Raw genomic sequence first — 6,601 nt, 5'->3', positions numbered from 1 at the left:
ACAGAGTTGAAAGCCTAATCGCCGATAAATTCACTGCTACAATTTAGAGGAACTTTATTGATCAAAATGCAGTCAAAAGCATGCGATAAGAATGCGGAGCTATGATAACTACACGTTAAGAATTTCACCTTGCTGTTATCCAGGTTGCGTCTACAACGGACATCATGGACACCGGCAATGACTCAAAAGCAGCATTGGCAGCACGGCTGGACCATAGCTACGCCAGAGAGACCGTACGTAATTTATTTCCTTGCACGCATTTGAGTACAAGACCCAGAAATGAGGTCATTCACATCCTATTGTCGTCTCTCGTGCGTATTCCCCGAAGATGCAAAGAAATCATTTCAGAGGTTCGGTTGTTTTGTTCGATGAGGTTGAAGTTAGGTTTGAAATTTTTGAACATTACAGTAAGATTGGGCCGTCGTTCATTTATGGTTGGTACCTGGTGACCTTAAGTATTTCGTGGCTACTGGGTGATTTCAGGTAAAGCCATGCTGTGAATGTGAGTTAGGTATTTTGCTTTTGCTTTTACTTAATACTTGTATGTCATCTGCCGCTGATTAGAAAGAGGGGATAAACAATAACCTTTGTGGCGAAAACATATGGACGCGCAAAAATATTGATCATTACGATACTCTTACGTGGCAGGAGGCGTTCACAGCACGTAAAACAGATACACTCACACCGAGCGAGACACATGCACAGGACGCACCGAACGTCAGAACACAGAACACTGCGAAGGATTCGGGCCACGAGCACACTCCAGGCGCACACACACTTCGCCAGCCTTATCGTTTGTTCGACTCGTAGCATGGCCCCAAGCACCATGGCGGTACAAAAGGCAAAACGGGGAGTAGCCGCGGCAATGTCATGGCGGAATGAGTTGTATGCAAATGTGACGTATGGAAGGACGACACTCATAGTCATGACAATCAGAGGAGACGTATACATAGCGAACATGTCAGTAAAATTGAGCCACTCAGTGAGGCCTTTAGTTTGTTGCTGATAAGCGGTGGTAAACTTGTGTTTAGTTGAGCACGCGCGAAGAATGTCGTTCACAACTGCAGAAAGGAAGGTGCGACCGCGGTCAGTGTTGCGGGGAGCGCCATGAAGAATGAGATCGTGACTAAGGAAGTCGGTGACATCAGCGGCAGTACTGGTGGGGAGCGCGCACGTTATCGTGTATCGGGGGGCGTAATATGTGGCTTACAAGTACGCTTAGCGCGAGGCATAAGAGGGCAACAAAGGGATCTGTCTTACGCTAAGGCACTAAGCCTCCTTGTAAATCAGAACTCCACTTTGCTCATGCAATCTGTGGCTACCGCAACCCAGCGATTGCCAGGAGTGGACTGAGGAAAGAGTCCGGGAAGGTACAATCCAACATGGTAGAACGGCTCCAGATAGATGTCGCTTACGGCGCTGGCACTTATCGGAAGCCCGAACGTAACGACGGACTGAGCGCTATGGCCAGGTCAGAAGAACCGATAGATGCGGTCGTACGTGCGAACAGCGTCCAGATGGGCAGCAGCCGGGAGATCATGGAGTTCGTGGAGAACGGCGGTTCATAAGTTCTTGGGGACGACTGTGGGTAAGATTATGACCATGCAGGCTGAAAATTCCGGTGGTATAAAAATGCCGTCAATGGGGCAGTGGTTCAGTGAAGGGTCGGTTTTGGCGGACGTTAGGCGATCAATGATGGAGAAGAGCGCCGGATCCCGACGCTGTTCTTCACCAATAGTTGTAAACGGGGAGAGAGAGAATAGGTCAATGGCGCATGCATGCGCTCGTGGAAGTATCTGCCTGGACAACGTGGCAACGAGAGAGGCAGTCGGCATGCTTGTGCAACCGGCCATACTTGTATAGATCACGGCATTGTCGTATTTTTGAAGTCGTATCGCCCAACCTTCGAGGCGACCCGTAGTATCATTCAGAGAAGAAATCAAATGCGGTGTGTGATGATCGATGCCAGCTGTGAATGGCCTGCCATGCAGGTAAGGATGAAATTTTCCAACAGCCCACACGCGGATCCTCCAAGCACTCTCGTTTGGTATCTGTTTCTTGGAGGGGGCAGAAGATGGCTGTCATAGGCGATTACACGATCAGAACCAGATTGGCGCTGCGAAAGAAAGGCTCCGATGCCATGGCCACTGGCATCAGTACGGACTTCTTTTTTAAACGGCATCCTTTTTAAGAAGGTCTGTAAGTGGCAGAGCTATGTCGGCAAAGCATTGAGTGAGCCTGCGAAAGTACGAACAATACCCTAGAAAGGTTCGACGCAATGAACTGCACCGGGAGATCATGGCCAGCAATACTAATGCGAGCGGTACAGAGTCCGTCAACACCAACCGTTCCGCCGTCCGTGACACGCACCCGAGACCTGGCCAGCGTGAGGTCTTTAAGTAAACGACAGTGAAGGCTTGCACTAATTACGAAGGTGCGCTCCGGTCTCAAAAGCGCACGTACGGTAATACTATCAACAGAAATGTCCAGTTGCTTCAAGCGGGAGGTCCGTAGAGAATTTGTGTACCGGGTTGTTGATTCAGCGCCACCCCCCGGAGTTGCATCGGCTAGTTTCCCAAGTCAGGTTGGCCGTAAAAGGCAGCAGCCGAGGGTCGAGGGGGCTGCGGAAATTGAAAACGATGGGCTTGTGAAGATACGGAGCGGGAAAAGCGACGTGGCCGGTTACTGGCAGAATTGTTGGTCGAGTCTCACCGGTCAGGCTGAATTGTCGAGGCGGAAAATGTCGGGGCATATCTGGGCAGTAGCCATAGCAAAACTCGGCGAGAGGAGTCGAAGATCATGTGTTGCGGCAATGCAGGGAAATGTGGCCGACAAAGAACAGTTGAAGCATGTGCATCAGACGTCTCCCACTCTGCTGGATTTCGGTAGCGACGAAAATACGGAGTCCGGGGCGAAAATTATTCGTACTGGGTGGCCGGACGCTGGAGTTTGCGACTAGTCAAGAGGACCAAGTTTACAAGTTCTTCACGCACGATATAATATATCGGGCAAGTGGTTATCGGAGACGATGAGTTGGGTAGCGTGTAGGTGCACAGGCCTCCATTTCGCCGCGAACAATCCGCGTCACGGCGTCGGTTATGTTAAGGGGCAAAGAGTAAGGTGTGCTATACTGCTGCGTAACACACGAAGATGTGGCGGCTGTATGTGGAAGTCGTTGAAATCGTTGAAATATGCGCCGGCTTTTTACTTACCTTAAGAGACGGCACTCCTTGATGAGTGGGTATTACAGAGCCCTTGCAGAGGAGCGAATGGAAAGCGTCGTCTGCAATCTCTTTTAAGACGAAACCAACCTTTTCACATTCCGACATGGCGGTGTCAACGAAGTAAGGCTAGCACGTCTTGAATGTAGGTGGCGTAGCTTTCAGTGGAAGACTACGCACGCAACTGAAGGTGTTCTGGTGTTGAGCTTCAAAGCATCTGGTGGTCCTAAGAGAGCGCGAAGCTTTTTATTGAAGATGTCCCAACTCGTTAATACATCTTCGCAGGTGTCGTATTATTGCCTCACTGTGACAGACAAACAGGAAATGACGTTTTCGAGGATTATGATACGGTCCTGTTACAGGTGCCGACACGTTCGTACATCGAGATCCATTTGTTGACGTTATGACCAAGAGGCACTGGAAAAGATAGCGTGGTCAGGAGATGAGCTGTGACCATGGATATAGGGGCAGCGGGGCTTCTCGTGCATGCGGGTTGGGTCGTTGTGGCTGTTCCGCTGTAGCGACCGCTGCGAAGCTCCGTGGTGCAATATGCCAGGACACGGAGGTTGGAAATGTCCGCATCTCCGCCAAAATGTTAACGTGGCAGGAGGATTTCACAGCACTTAAAGCACTGAGCGAAACACAAGCACAGCGTGCACCGGACGTCAAAACACACACCACTGCGAAGGATTCGGGCCCCGACCACGCACCAGGCGCACACCCACTTCGTCTGCATCAGCTTTGCTCACTAGACTCATAGCAATATGAACTCCTTCGTTTACATGCAATGCTGTTCTTGCCAACTTTGGTTACGAACAAATTAAAATATGAGGAATGGCAGAAATCATATTACGTATTTGGTACAGAGTGCGCTCAGTTTTGTTTCCTAATTTGTAAACTTCGTTGTCTTTCTGAAATTTATAGACGTTCGCTCACAAATAGTTCTTGTTTGCGGCCTTTCGAGGCCTTTTTGATTTCGCTAACTTCTCATAGGGCATATTATAGAAAGCGATGTAAATCATTTTCTGTCACAAACTGGAGAAGGCTTTTGCTTTTAGTGTTATCCGTTTGCTATTTGGAGAAACCCTCCTTCCCCGTCGCCTTTCTAGGCTTTCACCTCGTTGCTTTCGAGGCCTTTTGTCTAAAATAGGAAATAGAATATAACCGCAAATATTTCAAAGTGCTTACTACATAAACACATAAGGGAGCATAAAATACACCGCTGTATATTTCCGGTTAGAAAAATAGTATGCGCGAATTCCCAGAAATTCCTACAGGGTACAAGAACGTTTTAAAGGAGCAGAACGCCTCCGATATTTTTAATATCTGTCCAATATTTTGATATGCATGACCATTGATAATCGTGAAAAACGAATAAGTAATGTTGCTCCTGCGGTAGGTGCAGAACCTGAAAAGAGATTTCTTTCACGCACGTTGCTGTTTTGGCTGTCTATGGTTACAAAAAACTTTAAATGCTTGTAGAGAATTTTGCATAACTTCGGATTATTATGGAATGAAATAAGCTAAAACTGTGACCAGTTTGCACTGTGTTCTAGATACAGCTGTCTCCGAAGTCCCTTACTGCATGGGAGACACCCTTATAAGGTAGGAACATTTTATTGTCATTGGAACAAACAGAGGGGGCGAAGCCCCCTGCATGGCACTTGGGTGCTCCCTTACATGGGAGACACCCTTATAAGGTAGAAACATTTTATTGCCATTGGAACAAACAGTGGGGGCGAAGCGCACTTCATGGAACTTGAGTGCTCCCTTTCTACATGGAAGACACCCTTATAAGGCAAAAGAACATCCTTGAAGAGCAATCCTTCTCACAGCACTGAAAATGATCTTGTGTTGTTATTGACTTGAGGTGCTCTTCATGAGACTCCCAGTAGGACTCTGCAACGTTCGGTGATGGGGGATGAGGAAAGGTGGGGCATGTAAGAAGGATGGTAGGAGTACTCGGGTTCGATACTGACCGCGGTGGCTGCGTTTCGAAGGAGGCAAAACGAAGAGGCGTCTCTGTGCTGTGCAATGTCAGCGCACGAGGTGGTGGGGGTGGTGGTTAAAACATTTATTAACAATTAAATGGCTACAGGGAGGTGTTCGGGTTAGAGACGTATCGGTCTCCTCCCCTAACAATACTAGGTGGAGCCCCTATTCCGGAACCCCATTGGCAAGCAGCGCCGCCCGCGTTCGTTGAACCAAGGCCTTTTGAGCCCTGAGGTCTTGACAGCCGAGCAGGGCCGCCTCCCAGTCCTCTCTAGTTGGATTGGGGTTGGGGGAATGGATGGGTTTGACTGGCACTCCCAGACTATGTGGAAGGTGTCAGTCACCACCTCACAGTACTGGCACGCACCATCAAAGGACGGGTTGAAATGTTTAAGCCCCGCTGGGCACAGTACAGTATTAGTAAAAATTTTGATGAAGAGGTGCTCGTCAGCACAATCCAATCCCTTACAGGGTCCGGGTAGCGCATGTGCTCCTCCTTGTAGTAATCGGTGATGTCTTTAAATGTAAGGGCCAGATTGTCTGATTGGGAGTAGGCTTCCAAGGACAGGGAGATAGCCTGGGGAGAGAATGCGCGGGCGGCCTGATCGGCCTGTTCGTTTCCCTTGAGCCCCTGGTGACCGGGTGCCCAAATGAGGTTATGCGGAGTTAGGTCTGTGTATCGGCAGCTAGATTGCAGTATACGCCGGGCAAGCGGGGGAGCCCATCCCAGCCTATAGTTCCGACAGGCCTCTCGCGAGTCGGTAATGATGTGTTTCAACTTGGGAATACTGAGAGCCAGAGCGATAGCAATCTCCTCCGCGTGAGTTGTGCTGTGGGCTTTGAAAGTTAGCCCGTTAACAGTGTTTGTGTTGTGTACAACTGCAACCGTATACCACCCCCCGTGGTATGGGCCGGCAACATCCGCATAATACACGTGTTGCTGGTGACCATAGTATCGCTCCAACGCTTCCGCGCACGCCTGGCGACGACCGTTATGGTCTTCTTTGGACATGTTGCGGGGAAGGGGTCGGGCCCGGAGGGCGCGTCTCCAGAGTTCTGGCACTCTCACCCTTTCCTCAATGTCGTAATCGTGTTTGATGTGTAGTCGGTCCAAGAGGCGGCGACCAGACGTGGTCTGTGTAAGACGCGTGTATTGGCTTAGTAAGTGGGCTTCTCGTAGCACCCGGAAAGTGTTCACCACGCCCAGAGCCAAAAGTCTCTGATTGGACGTGCTCACCGGAAGGTCGAGAGCCCGCTTGATGACTTTCCGGTGGACGGCCTCCAATTGATCATCATCGTGTTTACGCAGGTACAAGTAGGAGGTCGAGTAGAAGATTCTGCTCGTTACTAAAGCATGGGCAAGCCGCAGTGCATCCTTGCTTCGTAAT

Source organism: Amblyomma maculatum, chromosome 1 (assembly GCF_055883805.1).
Source record: "Amblyomma maculatum isolate TAMU_Amacu chromosome 1, ASM5588380v1, whole genome shotgun sequence".
Classification (NCBI taxonomy): Eukaryota; Metazoa; Arthropoda; class Arachnida; order Ixodida; family Ixodidae; genus Amblyomma; species Amblyomma maculatum.
Note: the sequence above shows the minus strand (reverse complement) of the source record.